The following is a 20,058-nucleotide window of genomic DNA, read 5'->3' on the forward strand; positions in this document are numbered from 1 at the left end:
GCCCCCCTCGGCCTCCCAAAGTGCTAGGATTACAGGCATGAGCCACTGCGCCTGGCCACTGATAGTTTCTTTTGCTGTTTCTTTAGTTTAATTAGGTCCCAGTTGTCAATTTTTGGTTTTTTTTTGCATTTACTTTTGGGGATTTAGTCATAAATTCTTTGCCTAGGCCAATGCTTTGACTCTTAATTACATGAACCAACAAATCGCCTTTGTTTAAATTCAATCTGAGTTGGGTTTTCTGCTGCTTGAAACCAAAGTATTTCTATGTGATATACTAGGGAAAACCTGGGAAAATGAGAAAGCCTTGGCTAAATTGGGCTGAAACATATTTAGGGGGTTAGCTTGGGACAAACTGAATGAAATTAACCTGGGAAGGGACAAGTGGGATTATCTTGGTACATTTTGAGCAGTGGGGCTTGCCTGGGAAATACTGAGGGAGTTCATAGAGAAGTTCTAAGTGGTATTAGCCTGGGCAAAGCTTCCATAAGATAGGAGCAAGCAATAATCTGGATATGGTGAAAGTGAGGGGCATAGTTTAGAGAAGAAGCAGATATCTGAGACGTTATCAAGCAGAAAACGCAAAGGAGAGGAACATGTTAGGAAACTGGAGTGTCAAGTGCAGGGTTAGCATAGAGGGGTAAGGAGACTAAACTTTGTCTTCTAGGCTGCAGGGGGCCATGGAGAGGGCCTTAAGCAGAGAGACAAGGGTGATCAGAGGTGAGGTCCAGGAAGATCACCTCCTCTGTATGTGTGCAATGACTTGGGCTGGTGGGGGTGGGGCCTGCAGAAGGGTTGGAGAGGAGAGAGGAAGCTATCAATGCACTGATCTTTGTGGAAGATGACAAACCTGGACAGGGAGGTGGCAGAAGGCATGACTCAAGGCTGGTGGGGTGCAAGGGGGCTGGAGCTCAGTGTGGATTGGCAGGCAGGGAGAGGAAGTCAGAGGGAGAATGAGCAGGGTGGATGTTGCTTGTGCCTCAGAGGTCCTACATACCTTCTCCTGCCAGAAATATAGCCCAGCACTCGTGATCTATTTTCCATACACCCTGCTCTCCACCCCTTAGCTGAAATCTGGCAGCCACCCACATTTTTAGGGCAAAAAACAAGTCATCATGTGACCAGAGCCAGAGGCTAGGCTTCAGTCAACTCCCAGGTCCTGATCCTACTAGCTACATACCCCTGACCATCTTGGCAGTGTGATTTGTGGAAGCCAAAGTTCTTGGAAGCTTCCACCCAGTAGTCTTAGTTCTTCCCTTAAGAGTCCCATAGAAAACTTCAACTGTAAAAAAAAAAAAAAAGGCTTGTAGATGGCCCCCAGTCCATTAGTGTACTGAACAGGCTGGCACTGGCTCTCAAGAGCAGATTGTGTATATCACTTCCCAACTCTAGGTTTGGTGTCACATTAGCAGCTTGAAATTGGCCATCATGGGAGTATTTAATATTTACATGACAGAAATTGGCAAATGCTACAAATGCCACTTTTTCCCCTGAGAAGCCGGCTGTTAAACACTTTCAAACATACCATTGATCCTAACTCCCAGGCTGCAGAGTTACTATAGCAGCTCTCCTTGACCACTGGTACTTGCCTAACAGATCTCCATTATACAGGACTGTAGGGCAAGACTGGAAGCCTCCCTTTCAGACTCCTTGGGAAAAAAATCTTTAGGCCTTTAGCAAAGATTAATTCCCGTGTGTCTGAAGAGGTCTGGGGTTATGGGAGTAGGGAAGGGAGGCTACAAAGAGATGGACATAATGAGACCGCCTTTATCCAAGTCCTTCCTAACTGCTCTCTTCCTCCAGGATGCCATCCTCCACACGCCTCCACTTCAGAAACACCAATTAGGCCAGTTTTCTAAATCCTCCACCTCAGTCTGCAGCTTTTCTTAGCTGCATTCACCTTCAGTCTTGTAGCAGTTATTTCTCTTATCTTTGTCTTATCCTTGTGAAAGAAAAATAAATCTTGGGCCCCCAAAATCACTAACTAAAGGGAAAAGTCAAGTTGGGAACTACTTAGGGCAAACCTGTCTCCAATTCTATTCAAAGTCATCCCTCTACTCATTGAAATAAATGCATATCTGACTGCCTCCTTTGGAGAGGCTAATCAGAAACTCAAAAGAATGCAACCATTTGTCTCTTATCTGAAGGGGGCCAGCCCCTCCACAAACTGTGGGTGTTTCTCATCAGGTGGGATGAGAGACTGAGAAAAGAAATAAGAGACAAAGTATAGAGAAAGAAAAGAAAGAAAGAAAAGACAAAAAGAAAGAAAGAAAAGGGGACCTGCACTCAGCATATGGAGGACCCGTGCCCTCCAGCACTGGTCTCTGAGTTCCCTCGGTATTTATTGATCATTATCTCTACCATCTTGGAGACGGGGATGTGGCAGGACAATAGGGTAATAGTGAGGAGAGGGTCAGCAGGAAAACATGTGAACAAAGGTCTCTGTGTCATAAATAAGTTTAAGGAAATGTGCTGTGCCTTGATGTGCACGCACACAAACATCTTGGTGCAATAAAGAGCAGTATTGCCACCAGCATGTCTCACCTCAAGCCCTAAGGTGGTTTTCTCCTATCTCAGTAAATAGAACATACAATCGGGTTTTACACCAAGACATTCTATTCCCCGGGAGGAGCAGGAGACAGATGCCTTCCTCTTATCTCAACTGCAAAGAGGCCTTCCTCTTTTACTAATCCTCCTCAGCACAGACCCTTTACAGGTGTCGGGCTGGGGGATGGTCAGGCCATATCTCAGGCTATCACATGTGGAGAAACCTTGGACAATACCTGGCTTTCCTAAGCAGAGGTCCCTGCGGCCTTCCGCAGTGTGTTGTGTCCCTGGGTACTTGAGATTAGAGAATGGCGATGACTTTTACCAAGCATACTGCCATCAAGCACTTTTTTAACAAAGCACATCCTGCACAGCCCTAAATCCATTAAACCTTGAGTCAACACAGCACATGTTTCTGCAAGCACAGGGTTGTGGTTAGGGTTACAGATTAACAGCATCTCAAGGCAAAAGAATTTCTCTTAGTACAGAACAAAATGGAGTCTCTTATGTCTACTTCTTTCTACATAGACACAGTAACAGTCTCATCTCTCTTTCTTTTCCCCACATTATCTATCTACCTATGACCTGGAAGTCCCCTCCCCACTTCAAGTTGTTCTGCCTTTGGTCTTTGCTTCAAGTTGTCCTGCCTTTCCAGATCAATCCAATGTTCTTCTTACATATGTTGATTGATGTGTCATGTCTCCCTAAAATGTATAAAACCAAGCTGTGCCTTGACCACCTTGGGCACATGTCTTCAGGACCTCCTGAGGCTGTGTCACAGGCATCTCTCAACCCTGGCAAAATAAACTTTCTAAATTAACTGAGACGTGTCTCAGATATTCAAGGTTCACATTTTGTAACCATGGAGGGATTCTGAGTGAAGATGCCCCTGACCTTTGACAAATCTCCTGTTAGTGCTTGGTACCAGCCTGAGCTATCTATATTGCTCAAACCAGTAGGACTATAGGACAATTTGCTGAGGCATGGAAGCACCCCCTCCAGAAAATCCCTGATCTCCTAAAATTTGATGGAGACCTAAAGTTTATTTTGCTGTATGACTTTTTCTTTTTTTTTTTTTTTTTTTGGAGTTTTACTTGCTTCCAACGTAAGGAAGGCAAGTTTTCCTGCTTCCATGATGATGGAAGATGAGTAATTCCTTTATGGAGTTTGAGCTGTCTCCCAAGAAAAGACAAGTTTGAGTTTTTTCCTGCTCTCGAGGATGGTGGAAAGCAGTCTTCGCCTCAGACCCATCCCTAAGTAAGTAACTGAATTGGGGTTTGTCTTGGCTAAAGTTAAAATTAACAACCCGCTGGTCTTAATTTCTCCTTACCATTACAGTGCTCAGTAAGCATATAAGTTGAGCAATTGTTTGTTTTGCTTAACTGGTTTTTGTTGATGTTGTTGTTTGGTTGTTTACATTTTTGCTGTTGTTTCAGTCTTTTTCCCATTGAGCTTGACCAACTCTATCCAACTTGATCAAATCCGAAGGAAAGTTCCAAATTATGGGGAACAAGACCTCTGAAGTGGCTAAATTCCCACACACACACAGAAAAAGGTGGTGTGGTGGGGGAGAAAACAGCCAGCAAAAAGGGGAAAAAAGATTTTTTATTTTGACTACTTAAGGGTCTTTATTTACATAACAATGCCAGGCTTTTGCTAACCAGGCCAAACTGAAAGAACTATGGCTGTCACCCCACACTGCAGTTGGATAGCTAAAGTTCTGCCCCCTTTTTTTCCACCATGACACCCTGAATTTGGTTCCTAAATCAAGCCCTTTCTGGTTTGACACTTGGTACTTCTGAAATAGCAGCAATTTGTCCTAGCTGAAATGTGGTAATGAGATTTTAAAAGATTTTTTTAAAGGAGCTCAGTGGTTAAAAGTCAGCTTAATAAGTTAGCTTTTAAGCTAACATCCAAGATAAGTGTCTGTATGTGTGTGTATATGTGTTTGTATTTAAAAGGCCATCATGTTTTTGTTCTTGTTTTGTTTCTCTCCTAGAACTTGCCTTTTATTTAGCAAAGTTTTTTTCTTCTCTGTTGACTGAATACTGTTTTCTTCATTTACTTCTGCTGTCTCTCCTTTCTCTTTCACCCTCTGCTGCATGAGAGACCTAAAATAATTTATAATAGCCTGGAGTTCCTTAAAGAAAATGGAGAAGGCACAACAATCCCACTGGGGAGAAACCTCTCTTTTTCTTTATGGAACCCCAAGAGTGTAAATAGACAAGTTTGTCTCAGCTCTTAAGCTGCTTGATTTTGTATTGTGTTACCTAATTTTTTGACTAAAATAGTTGTTGCAAGAGAGGCTACTCCTGGGTTTTTAAGGAAGAGTGTAACTTAGATACTTAAAAATGTCCTCATTTAAAAAAAAAAAAGGCCGGGCAGGGTGGCTCATGCCTGTAATCCTAGCACTTTGGGATGCTGAAGCGGGCAGATCACCTGAGGTTGGGAGTTCAAGACCAGCCTGACCAACATGGAGAAACCCTGTCTCTACTAAAAATACAAATTAGCCTGGTGTGGTGGCACGTGCCTGTAATCCCAGGTACTCAGGAGGCTGAGGCAGGAGAATTGCATGAACCCAGGAGGTGGAGGTTGCAGTGAGCCAAGATCATGCCATTGCACTCCAGCCTGGGCAACAAGAGCAAAACTCCATCACAAAAAAAAAAAAAAAAAAAAAAAAAAGTGCACTGTAAAAGCATCACATGGCCTGATAATAATTCTTCCTTTTTGGAGACCCAGGATTCAATGTGGGCTTGTCCAAAGCTCAGAGATCCAGTTAAAAGATAGGAAGTCCCTATCTAAATAAAATTGGTCTCCCTATACAATCCTATGACACATTTCTATAATTTTATGTTTGATTTGGCATCTATCTTTAATTTTTCTCTAGCACCACAAGACATTTTCTCTCTGTACTTTAACATGCAAATTTGCTATCTGATTTTTTAATTTAAGAGTTGTTTCCTTCAATACACATATTTAGGGCTGTTTAGCTGACAACTGCCAGGGCAATAAAACAGGTTACCAAGAGTTTTCAAGTCTAACATAGGGAAAAAAAAAAAAAAAAAAAAAAAAAAAAAAAGGAGGTTTTAGGAATCTACAAGATGTATTTCTATTGGTATGCCTACTATGACTATGTATTTATGTGTTGTGTACACAATGTTTCACTAGTAAAAATATATAAAAGAGCTCAAATTAAGTGGCTTAAGAAAATAGAATCATTTGAGTTAAATTTACCAGGAAAAAAGAAAGACTAGTCAAATACTTTTTCAAGTTTACATGATTAAGTAAAATCTTTAATACATAAGCTAGCTTTAAAATTATTGTTAAAGTAATGTTAGAAATGTCTTAAGAATTGCCAGCATACATTTTTATTTGCATGTATTATTCAAGCAATTTCATACTTATCTCTACCAAATACTATAAGGTGTCAAAATTTGGCATAAGGGTTACAAAACTATAAACGCAGTCAAAACAGAATGATATTTGCTCATGTAATTTTTAATAAATAAGACATTGATATTGGTTTAATGAAAGTAGGGACATCTTGAATTTAGCAAGATTAGCAAAACCTTTAATCTCATGGCTTTAGGCAGTCTAGTCCACAGACAGTAAGAAGTTTGTTTTGGGAATCATCTTTGTTTCAAAGCTAAACTATCAATTAAGTTCCTCCCAAAGTTAGTGCAGCCTATACCCAGGAATGAATAAGGATATCCTGGAGGTCAGAAGCAACATGAAGTCAGTTAGGTCAGATCTTTCTCACTGTCTCAGTTATAATTTTGCAATGGTGGTGCCATAAGCTTACTTTAAATGATGACTACCACGGTTTTCATAAGTAATCTAGCTAAATGATTAAAATAAAATAATTAGGTAAGTGTAATAGAATAAATACTTCTAGACAAACTTGTCATAATTTAGGATTTAAAGTTATATTAAATTAAATAATCAATATTTCATTATTTGGGTATTTTTCAATAAAAATATATTGTAGAAAAACATTCTTTATTAAAAAAAGTGTACCCTTTTCAAAAAAGTGAAAAATGTTTATCTAATTCAAAGCTTATTTAAAGGTTATCTATAAAACAAGGTAAAAGAACCAGGAAATAAGAGAGATGTAAAAGTTACAGAAAAAAAGAGGTACTTTTTGGGTAAGAAAGCTTAAAGAGAAATAATTTTAAATGAAAAAAAATTGTATGGTATATTTAGTCCTAAAATAAAATGACAAGGTTGTTTACGAAAGGGGCATGTTTAAGACAAAGCCAAAAATCCAAGCATGTCATGAATGGTCTGTGTATGTCACAATAAGAGGATTTTTTTTAAAAACAAAAAACTTTTATATGATCAAATTGTCTGTAATTAAAGGGAAATTATAATGGTCTTTCTAGATATTTGTCTTGAGGTAAAAAAAATTATACACTAAATAATTGGTTAAACAATGAAATTTTCCTAAGGGATTGATTTACTCTTAATATATAAGAGATTTTAATTTTTTTAATCCAAAGTTTAACTTTTATTGCATATCATTTTTAATTTTCTTTCCCCTTTTAAAGGCCATGAAATACTAATGCTCTACTTCAACTCATTTTCAACTCATGTAAGTTTTCTTCCTCGAGCTCTGTTTGTTGTGGCCTGATGCTAACAATGTTTTCTTAAAGGTCTAAAGAAAATGTTTTCTTCCAATATAATATTCTGTGCAGTGCAGAAGGTCTTTTCTTTTGCCTTTTGGTAACTGGCCTAACAGATTTTGTGGTTTATTGAAACAATTTATATGCCATTATTATTAAGTTTTTGTTTGCTTAGAAAAACAGATTTTTTAAAAAATGTTTTTAAATTAAGGTTATTACATCCATGTATTGTTCTGTATGTGCTTTTAAAGTACTTGTGACATTGAGTTACAGGGCTTTGACTCCGGGGTCTGAAGAGCACAACCAAGTCCTGCTAAATCTTAAACACTGACACCCATTAAAGCCTTATCTTCAGACCTGGTAGAAGATGCCAATAAAAATAAAACACATTCCTTGGGCACAGTGAGAGTAAGACCAGCCCTTCAGTTTGCCTGGGAGCTTGGTGAGGCCTGTGACTGCCAGCTTTCCCCCACTTCCCTGACAACCTACATTACTCAGGAGAGGCAGCCATAATCCTCCTAGGTATACGATCCCAGTGATCTGGGAATCTCACCATCAGCCCCAACAGCAGCCACAGCAAGACCCACCCAAGGAGAGTCTGAGCTCAGACACACCTAGCCCTGCTTCCACCTGATGGTTATTCCCTAAACACCCAGGTAGCAGAAGACAAAAGGGCATATTATCTTGGGAGTTCTAGGGCCCCTCCCACTACTAATCTCTCTCCACACTACTATAGGTGATGCTTTCTGGAAAGCACCACCTCCTGGAAGGAGGCCAACCAGCATGAAAATAGAGCATTAAACCACCAAAGCTAAGAACCCCCATGGAGTCCATTGCACCCTCCACTGCCTCCACCAGAACAGGTGCTGGTATCCATGGCTGAGAAACTCATAGACAGTTCACACCATAGGACTCTGTGCAGAAATGCCCAGTACCAGCCCAGAGCAGGGTAGACTTCGTGGGTAGCTAGACCCAGAAGGGAGACCACAATCACTGCAGTTCAGCTCATAGGAAGTCACAACCACAGGAAAAGGAAGAGAGTACTACATGAAGGGAACACCCTGTGGGACAAAAAAAATCTGAACAACAGCCTTCACCCCTAGACCTTTCCTCTGATAGAGCCCACCCAAATGGGAAGGAACCAGAAAACCAACCCGGTAATATGACAAAACAAGTCCTGTCAATACCCCCCCAAAATCACACTAGTTCACCAGTAATGGATCCAAACCAAGAAGAAATCCCTGATTTACCTGAAAAAGAGTTCAGGAGGTTAGTTATTAAGTTAATAAGGGAGGGACCAGAGAAAGGTGAAGCCCAATGCAAGGAAACCCAAAAAAAGATACAAGAAATGAAGGGAGAAGTATTCAAAGAAATAGATGGCTTAAAGGAAAATAATCAGGCCAGGCATGATGACTCATGCCTGTAATCCCAGCACTTTGAGAGGCCAAGGCAGGAGATCACCTGAGGTCAGGAGTTTGAGAGCAGCCTGGCTAACATGGTGAAGCTCTGTATCTACTAAAACTACAAAAATTAGACAGCCGTGGTGGTGGATGTCTGTAGTCCCAGCTACTCAGGAAGCTGAGGCAGGAGAATTGCTTGAACCTGGGAGGTGAAAGTTGCAGTGAACCAAGATCACGCCACTGCACTCCAGCCTGGGTGACAGAGTGAGACTCTGTCTCAATAAAAATAAAATAAAAAAAGAGAGAGAAAAGGAAAAGAAAAAACAACAAAAAATTCAGGAAACTTTGGACACACTTTTAGAAATGTGAAATGCTCTGGAAAGTCTCAGCAAAAGAATTGAAAAAGTAGAAGAAAGAAATTCAGAGCTCAAAGACAAGATCTGCATACTAACCCAATCCAACAAAGACAAAGAAAAAAATAAGAAAACATGAACAAAAGTTCAAAGAAGTTTGGGATTATGTTAAATGACCAAACCTAAGAATAATTGGTGTTCCTAAGGAAGAAGACAATTCTAAAAGCTTGGAAAATATATTTGGGGGAATAATCAAGGAAAACTTCCCTAGTCTTTCTAGAGACCTAGACATGCAAATAAAAGAAGCACAAAGAACACCTGGGAAATGCATCACAAAAACATCTTCACCTAGGCACACTGTCATCAGGTTATCCAAAGTTAAGATGAAGGAAAGAATCTTAGCTGTGAGATAGAAGCACCATGTAACCTATAAAGGAAAACCTATCAGATTAACAGCAGATTTATTAGCAGAAACCCTACAAGCTAGAAGGGATTGGAGTCCTATCTTCAGCCTCCTCAAACAAAACAATCATCAGCCAAGAATTTTGTATCCAGCAAAACTAAGCATCATATATGAAGGACAGATATGGTCATTTTTGGACAAACAAATGCTGACAGAATTCACCATTACCAAGCCACCACTATAAGAACTGCTAAAAGGAGCTCTAAATCTTGAAACAAATCCTGGAAACACATCAAAACAGAATCTCATTAAAGCATAAAGCACACAAAACCTATAAAACAAAAATACAAGTTAAAAAGCAAAACCAAAAAACAAACCAAAGTATGCAGGCAACATAGAGCATGATGAATGCAATGGTACCTCACATTTCAATACTAACATTGAATATAAATGGCGTAAATGCTCCACTTAAAAGATACAGAACCACAGAATGGTTAAGAACTCACCAACCAACAATCTGCTGCCTTTAGGAGACTCATCTAACGCATAAGGGCTCACATAAACTTAAAGTAAATGGGTGGAAAAAGGCATTTCATGCAAATGGACACCAAAAGCAAGCAGGGGTAGCAACTTTTATATCAAACAAACTTTAAAGCAACAGTGGTTAAAAGAGACAAAGAGGGACATTATATAATGGTAAAAGGCCCTGTCCAACAGGAAAATATCACAATCCTACACATATATGCACCTAACACTGGAGCTCCCAAATTTATACAACAATTACTGATAGACCTAAGAAATGAGATAGACAGCAACACAATAATAGTAGGGGACTTCAATACTCCACTGACAGTACTAGACAGGTCATCAATACAGAAAATCAACAAAGAAGCAATGGATTTAAACTATACCTTGGAACAAATGGACTTAACAGATATATGTAGAACATTACATCCAACAACTGCAGAATACACATTCTATTCAACAGCGCATAGAACCTTCTCCAAGATAGACCATATGATAGGCCATAAAATGAGCCTCAATAAATTTAAGAAAATTGAAATTATATCAAGCACTCTCTCAGACCACAGTGGAATAAAACTGGAAATCAACTCCAAAAGGAACCTTCAAAACCATGTAAATATATGGAAATTAAATAACCTGCTCCTGAATGAGCACTGGGTCAAGAACAAAATCAAGATGGAAATTTAAAAATTCTTTGAACTGAATGACAATAATGACACAACCTATCAAAACCTCTGGGATACAGCTAAGGCAGTGCTAAGAGGAAAGTTCAGAGCCCTAAACATGTACCTAAAAAGTCTGAAAGAGCACAAACAGACAATCTAAGGTCACACCTCAAGGAACTAGAGAAACAAGAAAAAACAAAACCCAAACCCAGCAGAAGAAAGGAAATACCCAAGATCAGAGCAGAACTAAATGAAATCAAAACAAAAAAATACAAAAGATAAATGAAACAAAAAGCTGGTTCTTTGAAAAGTTAAATAAAATTGATAGACCATTAGCAAGATTAACCAAGAGAAGAAGAGAGAAAATCCAAATAACCTTACTGAGAAACGAAACAGGAGATATTACAACTGACACTACTGAAATACAAAAGGTCATTCAAGGCTACTATGAATACCTTTATGCACATAAACTAGAAAACTTACAAGAGATGGATAAATTCCTGGAAAAATACAAGCCTCATAGCTTAAATCAGGAAGAATTAGATATCCTGAACAGACCAAAAACAAGCAGCAAAATTGAAATGGTAATTTTTAAATTACCAACAAAAAAAGGTCCAGGACCAGATGGATTCACAGCAGAATCATGTCAGACATTCAAAGAAGAATTGCTACCAATCCTTTTGACACTATTCCACAAGATACAGAAAGAAGGAACCCTCCCTAATTTATTTCATGGAGACAGTATCACCCTAATATGAAAACCAGGAAAGGACACAACCAAAAAAGAAAACTACAGACTGATATCCTTGATGAAGATAAATGCTAAAATCCTTAACAAAATACTAGCTAACCAAATCCAACAATATACCAGAAAGATAATCCACCATGATCAAGTGGGTTTCATACCAGGGATGCAGGGATTGTTTAACATAGGCAAGTCAATAAATGTGATATACCACATAAACAGAATTAAAAACAAAAATCACATGATCATCTCAATAGATGCAGAAAAAGCATTCAACAAAATCCAGCATCCCTTTATGATTAAAACCCTCAGCAAAATCGGCATACAAGTGACATACCTTAATGTAATAAAAGCCATCTGTGACAAATCCACAGCCAACATAATACTGAATGGGGAAAAGTTGAAAGCATTCCCTCTGAGAATGGGAATAAGACAAGGATTGCCCACTCTCACCACTCCTCTTCAACATAGTACTGGAAGTCCTAGCCAGAGCAATCAGACAGAAGAAAGAAATAAAGGGCATCCAAATCAGTAAAGAGGAAGTCAAACTGTCCCTGTTTATGGACAATATGATCGTTTACCTTGAAAACCCTAAGGACTCTTCCAGAAAGCTCCTAGAACTGATAAAAGAGTTCAGCAAAGCTTCTGGATACAAGATTAATGCACACAAATCAGTAGCTTTTCCATACACCAAAAGCGACCAAGCAGAGAATCAAATCAAGAACTCAACCCCTTTTACAATACCTGCAAAAATAAAATAAAATACTTGGGAATATACCAAACAAAGGGGTCAAAAGACCTCTACAAGGAAAACTACAAAACACTGTTGAAAGAAATCATAGATAACATAAACAAATGGAAACACGTTTCACACTCATGGATGGGTAGAATCAATATTGTGAAAATGACTATACTGCCAAAAGCAATCTACAAATTCAATGCAATTCCCATCAAAATACTACCATCATTCTTCACAGAGTTAGAAAAAAAAATTCTGAAATTCATATAGAACCAAAAAAGAGCCCACATGGCCAAAGCAAGACTAAGCAAAAAGAACAAATCTGGACGCATCACACTACCTGATTTCAAACTGCACTATAAGGCCATAGTCACCAAAACAGCATGGTACTGGTGTAAAAATAGGCACACAGACCAATGGAACAGAATAGAGAGCCCAGAAATAAACCCAAATACTTACAGCCAACTGATCTTTGACAAGAAAACAGAAACATAAAGTGAGGAAAGGACACCCTTTTCAATAAATGATGCTGGGATAATTGGCTAGCCACATGTTAAGAGAATGAAACTGGATCCTCATCTCTTACCTTATACAAAAATCAACTCAAGATGGATTAAGGACTTAAACCTAATGAGAGGTGACAGCGTGCTGGCAGTCCTCACAGCCTTTGCTCACTCTCTGTGCCTCCTCTGCCTGGGCTCCCACTTTGGCAGCACTTGAGGAGCCCTTCAGCCCACTGCTGCACTGTGGGAGCCCCTTTCTGGGCTGGCAAAGGCCAGAGCCGGCTCCCTCAGCTTGCAGGGAGGTGTGGAGGGAGAGGCGCCAGCAGGAACCAGGGCTGTGCGTGGCGCTTGTGGGCCAGCTGGAGTTCCGGGTGGGCATGGGCTTGGCAGGCCCCACACTGGGAGCAGCCGGCCCCGGGCAATGAGGGGCTTAGCACCCGGGCCAGCGGCTGCGGAGGGTGTACTGGGTCCCCCATCAGTGCCAGCCCACCAGCACTGCACTCGACTTCTCACTGGGTCTTAGCTGCCTTCCCGCAGGGCAGGGCTCGGGATCTGCAGCCCGCCATGCCTGAGCCTCCCACCCCCTCCATGGGCTCCTGTGCAGCCCGAGCCTCCCAGATGAGCACCGCCCCCTGCTCCACGGCACCCAGTCCCATCAACCACCCAAGGGCTGAGGAGTGCAGGCGCATGGCGCGGGACTGGCAGGCACCTCCTCCCCTGCCCCCTGCAGCCCCGGTGCAGAATCCACTGGGTGAAGCCAGCTGGGCTCCTGAGTCTGGTGGGGACTTGGAGAAACTTTATGTCTAGCTAAGGGATTGTAAATACACCAATTGGCACTCTGTATCTAGCTCAAGGTTTGTAAACACACCAATCAGCACCCTGTGTCTAGCTCAGGTTTGTGAATTCACCAATGGACACTCTGTATCTAGCTACTCTGGTGGGGCCTTGGAGAATCTTTATGTCTAGCTCAGGGATTGTAAATACACCAATCGGCACTCTGTATCTAGCTCAAGGTTTGTAAACACACCAATCAGCACCTTGTGTCTAGCTCAGGGTTTGTGAATGCACCAATCGACACTCTGTATCTAGTTACTCTGGTGGGGCCTTGGAGAACCTTTGTGTCCACGCTCTGTATCTAGCTAATCTGGTGAGGACATGGAGAACCTCTGTGTCTAGCTCAGGGATTGTAAACGCACCAATCAGCACCCTGTCAAAACAGACCACTTGGCTCTACCAATCAGCAGGATGTGGGTGGGGCCAGATAAGAGAATAAAAGTAGGCTGCCCCAGCCAGCAGTGGCAACCCGCTCAGGTCCCCTTCCACACTGTGGAAGCTTGTTCTTTCGCTCTTTGCAATAAATCTTGCTACTGCTCACTCTTTGGGTCCATGCTGCTTTTATGAGCTGTAACACTCACCGCGAAGGTCTGCAGCTTCACTCCTGAAGCCAGCGAGACAACGAGCCCACCGGGAGGAACGAACAACTCCAGACATGCAGCCTTAAGAGCTGTAACACTCACCATGAAGTTCTGCAGCTTCACTCCTGAGCCAGCGAGACCACGAACCCACCAGAAGGAAGAAACTCCGAACACATCCGAACACCAGAAGGAACAAACTCCAGACACGCCACCTTAAGAGCTGTAACACTCACTACGAGGGTCCGCGGCTTCATTCATGAAGTCAGTGAGACCAAGAACCTACCAATTCCGGACACACTAAGACTTGAAACTATAAAAATTCGAGAAGATAACATTGGAAAAACCCTTCTAAACAATGACCTAGGCAAGGATTTCATGACCAAAAACCCAAAAGCAATTGCAATAAAAACAAAGATAAATAGCTGGGACCTAATTAAACTAAAGAGCTTTTGCACAGCAAAAGGAACAGTCAGCAGAGTAAATAGACAACCCACAGAGTGGGAGGAAATCTTCACAATCTGTATGTCTGACAAAGGACTAACATCGAGAATCTACAATGAACTGAAACAAATCAGTAAGAAAAAAAACAATCAATCCCATCAAAAAGTGGGCTAAGGACATGAATCGATAGTTCTCAAAAGAAGATATACAAATGACAACAAACATGAAAAAATGCTCAACATTACTAATGATCAGGGAAATGTAAATCAAACCCGCAATGTGATACCACTTTACTCCTGCAAGAATGGCCATAATCAAAGAGTCAAAAAACAGTAGATGTTGGCATGGATGTGGGGTTCAGGGAACACTTCTACACTGCTGGTGGGAATGTAAACTAGTGCACCCACTATGGAAAACAGTGCAGAGACTCCTTAAAGAACTAAAAGTAGAACTGCTATTTGATCCATCTATCCCACTACTGGGTATCTACTCAGAGGAAAAGAAGTCATTATTCGAAAAAGATACTTGCACATGCATGTTTATAGCAGCACAATTCACAATAGCAAAATCATGGAACCAACCCAAATGCCCATCAATCAATGATTGGATAAAGAAACTGTGATATATATGTATTTATATATATTATTTATATATAAATTATATATATTTATTTTTATGTATATTTTATATTTTATATATGTAAAATATATATTATATAAATTTTATATATTTTATATATATAAATTATATATAAATTTTATATATTTTATATATATAAATTATATATAAATTTTATATATAATTTATATATATTTATATATTATATATATAATTTATATATAAATTATATATAAATTTTATAAATTTTATATATATAAATTATATATAAATTTTATATATTTTATATATATATAAATTATATATATAAATTTTATATATATTATATATATTATATATATTTATATAATATATTTTATATATATTATATATATTTATATAATATATTTTATATATATTATATATATTTATATAATATATATATATATATGATGGACTACTAAGCCATAAAAATGAATGAATTAACAGAATTTGCAATGACCTGGATGAGATTGGAGACTATTATTCTAAGTGAAGTAACTCAGGAATGGAAAACCAAACATCATATGTTCTCGCTAATATGTGGGAGTTAAGCTACAAGGACACAAGGCATAAGAATGATACAATGGACTTTGGGGACTTGGGGGGAAGAGTGGGAGGGGTGAGAGATAAAAGACAACAAATGTGGTGCAGCGTATACTGCTCAGGTGATGGGTGCATGAAAATCTCACAAATAGACACTAAAGAAATTACTCATGTAACCAAATACCACCTGTACCCCAATAACTTATGGAAAAATAAAATAAAATAACAATTTTAGAAAATAAATAAACCTCATTCCTGAGACATGGGGCCAAAAATTAAAGTTATTCAACTCCTCAAGGCCCAAGGACTACTGAGGAAGAGGTGGATGTGTGGGATTGTAAGGGCCAATTTTGAGAGACAAAATAAGTTCAGTTTCTCTATAATTTAATAATTAATGTCAAAGGCACATGATGTAAGAACGGTATGTGGGCCTCTGTGTCAGATTAACAAGGTTTCCTTGATGCACTAACTGACTCCTTAACAAAGGTTATAAAGGCTACAAAAGGCTTATGGAAGTTAAATCTTACAGTCAAGATTAAAATGTTATAGACTTTATAACGTTTGAAAAACAAACTTAATTGGCTTCATGCTGTTTTTATTGGGGCTTATTGTTTGGAAAATTAAGTCTGCTTTTTCAAAAAATGAAGGTTTTCACCTTTTTTGAAATCCTTGAGTTATCACTTTGGTTAAATGAATGACTTATTTTACAAAAAATGTGTGATCTTATTTTGTGATATGAAGTGTTTTAAACCCTTGATATTTGACAGACTTTCCAAAATCAAATTATAAATTATGCATTTTTCTGACCCAATTAATCATTTAAGATATTAGGTTCCCTAAAGTCCAAAAATGACATAATTTGGCCTATTTGGTATAAAAATTATACAGGAAGAATTATCAAATATGAAATGAGGTTTGGTTTTCTTTGGGCTGCATTTGGATAAATATGTTATTGGTATGTGTTCCAAAATTATGGGAAACTCCTATAGTTCTAATATGAATTAGTGTACTTTATCAGTAATAATTATAATTCTGATGTTAAATTATTTGTACCTCTGATGGCACAGAGGTACAAATTTCCTCGTCAATTGTGTCTTTAACTATAGCTGCCCTAAAACTTTTTGCCATCCACAGACAATTTTTGTTTTGTTTTGGTCCTCTCTAGGTGGTCTTATCATCAGCTATAAAATCCTCTCCCAAGAGGTCTTATAATCAGCTATAAAACTCTTTCCCAGTGGGCTTTTTTTGGGTCTCTAAGTCAAGTTTGATTCCTTAAAGGAAAGCACACCATTCCAGTCAACACCCTGGTAAAATAACCAGTTTCTCCATTTGTGTCCTGTTACAAATGAAAACAGATTCTTATTGCACTTATGCAAATAACTGTCATGCTGTAAGTTAAGAATATTCACACAAATAGTTTCCAAATTCTGGAGAAATCAGGTAGATGGAAACAAATATGCTCCAAATTTTGTCCATAGGAGTATGCAGAATGGTTAGAAGCTATCAACAGCTCAAAAGAAAACTTTCCTTGACTCTGGAAAAACAAAACAAAGGACCAGCAAAGTTTTAATCAAAAAGCCAAAAAGATTACTTTAGTCTTCTATTAGTTCAGTCCATGCAGTTAATTCCTGTTCTGCTTGATATTCATGGACATTTCAGCTCTCCATGAGTCCTAGAAGTCTTTCCTCTATTCTGATGTCACAATCTCCAAAGTTATCAGAAACATGCCTGTTAGAGTCTTATGGATGATTATAAAACCACCTTCTAGAGAGGACCAAAACAAAACAACTATTTGTATGGCAGCCATAACCAAACACACAATTGACAAGGAAATTTGTACCTCTGTGCCACACAATAATTTAACATCAGAATTATAATCATTACTGATAATGTACACTAAGTCATATCAGAATTATAGGAGTTTCCCATAATTTTGGAACACATACCAATAACATATTTATACAAATACAGCCCAAAGAAATCCAAACACCATTTCATATTTTACAATTCTTCCTGTATAATTTTTATACCAAGTAAGCCATATTATGTCATTTTTGGACTTTAGGGAACCTAATATCTTAAAGGATTAATTAGGTTGAAAAATATATAATTTACAATTTGATTTTGGAACGTTTTTCAAATATCAAAGGTTTAAAACACTTGATATCACAGGTCATTGCAAAATAAGTAATTCATTTAACCAAAGTGATAACTCAAGGATTTCAAAAAAAAAAAAGGCAAAAACCCTCATTCTTTGAGAGAGGAGACTTAATTTTTTTGGAAATTTTATAAATAATCTATAAAATCTTAATCTTAACCATAACTTCCATAAGCCTTTTATAAACTTTATTAAGGAGTCAGTTAATGCTTCAAGAAATTCTTGTTAATCTGACACAGGGGCCCATCTGCTGTTCTTACATCAGCGTGCCTTTGACATTAATGATTAATTTATAGAGAAACTGAACATATTTTATCTCTCAAAATTGGTCCTTATAATCTCACATGCCTACCTCTTTCATTATAGTCCCTGGGACTTGAGGAGTTGAATAGCTTTAATTTCAGCAGATTTAAAGTAGACAGAAAACAAAATAGAAAAAAAAGGGAGAACTTAGGAACTCTATAGTTTCCAGATCAACCTTAGGGCTCTTTTTCCTTAATGTAAATGTGCACAAAGACCATATTACTTCCATTTTGCATAAACTCTGGCAAGCAGAGGCGCCATAAAACCTACAGAGTGCTCACAAGAGTCCATTCTCCTTGTTTTCTCCTCATTCTTAGATTATTTGTTTCCCATACTTTTTTCTTAAAAGGAGGAAGTGAGCTGTGGCCAAGGGTTTTTGTGTGGTGGAGTGATGTGTGCTGCTTGTGGGCGGGGCTCCACAGGGTGTCACCACTGAGTTGTTTCCAACATCTTACATGTCTCAGTGTCTCTCTCCAGAGGTCTATGACCTCTAAGAGGGTTCAAAACACTGGGTGACCAGCTGTTATAAGCATTTCCTGGACATACAAGGTAATCTCTGGTAACCCCAAAGCCAAAGAGGTTAGGTTATGCAATACAAGAAAACAGAGATTTAGACCTAAGAAGAATCTGCCCATGACTCTTGAAACTCCACAAAGAAAACAGAACACCCCAAAAGGGGTGAGTGGTACCTTTGTTCTGAATTCTTCAAAGCGGTTTAAGTCATTAGAAGCCTTCTCTAGATTTTTTTGGTACTGCAGATGGCAAAAGTGGGAAGGAGGTATAGGGTGGAAGTAAGTGAAAGAACATGTGTTTGTTTGTTTTTAAGACAGGAAGCAAACACAGAAACCAAGTGCACAGCTTTTTGGAGTTTGCTCTTCCCCCCACCCGTCTCTTTTTCAGCTGCAAGGAATTTTAGCCAAATTAGAGAGGCTTTGTTACCCATAATTTGGAATTCTCACTTGTATTTGACCAAGTGAGGTAGAGCTGCTCAAATCTGATGGGAGGAAGACTGGAACAAATAACAAAAAACCCCAACAATATGATCACTGCACACTCTAATAGTAAGGAGAAATTAAGACCAGCTGGTTATTAAACTTTAGCCAAGACAAAACCCCAATTCAGCTACTTACCTAGAGATGGGTCTCAGGCTGAAGATCGCTTCCTACCATCCTAGAAGCAGGAAGAAAAACTCAAACTCATCTTCCCTGCTGGGAGCAAGCTCAAACTCCATAAAGGAGTTACCTGCCTTCCATCATCATGGAAGCAGGAAATCTTGCCATCCTTGTTGGGAGCAAGTAAAACTCCCAAAAAAGGTGGGGTTGGGGGTGGGGAGTTGTGCAGCAAAGTAAACTTTAGATTTCCACCAAATTTTGGGAGATCAAGGATTCTCTGGAAGGGGTGCTCCCAGACCTTAGTAAATTGTCCTGCCGGTTTGAGCCGTAAAGTTAGCTCATGCTGGTACCATGCACCAATGGGAGGTTTGTCAAAGTTCAGGGGCACCTTCACTCAGAATCCCTCCATGGTTATCAAAATGTGAACCCTGAGTATCTGAGACAGGTCTCAGTTAATTTAGAAAGTTTATTTTGCCAAGATTGAGGACAGGTGCACAAGACACAGCCTCAGGAGGTCCTGAGGACATGTGCCTAAGGTGGTCAAGGCACAGCTTGGTGTTACACATTTTAGGAAGACATGAGACATCAATCAACATATGTAAGGTGAACATTGGTTTTGTCTGGAAGGGCAGGACAACTCGAAGCAAAGGCCAAAGGCAGGACAATTCAAAGCAGGGAGGGGGCTTCCAGGTCATAGGTAGATAAGAGACAAATGGTTGAATTCTTTTGAGTTTCTGATTAGCCTCTCCAAAGCAGGCAATCAGTTATGCATTTATCTCAGTGAGCAGAGGGATGACTTTCAATAGAATGGGAGGCAGGTTTGCCCTAAGTAGTTCCCAGCTTGACTTTTCCCTTTAGCTTAGTGATTTTGGGGCCCCAAGATTTCTTTTCCTTTCACAGTTTGTTGAATGAATGTTGAAGAGATTGGCTATTATAGCTGGAGATGGG

This window comes from Gorilla gorilla, chromosome 1 (assembly GCF_029281585.2).
Source record: "Gorilla gorilla gorilla isolate KB3781 chromosome 1, NHGRI_mGorGor1-v2.1_pri, whole genome shotgun sequence".
Lineage (NCBI taxonomy): Eukaryota > Metazoa > Chordata > Mammalia > Primates > Hominidae > Gorilla > Gorilla gorilla.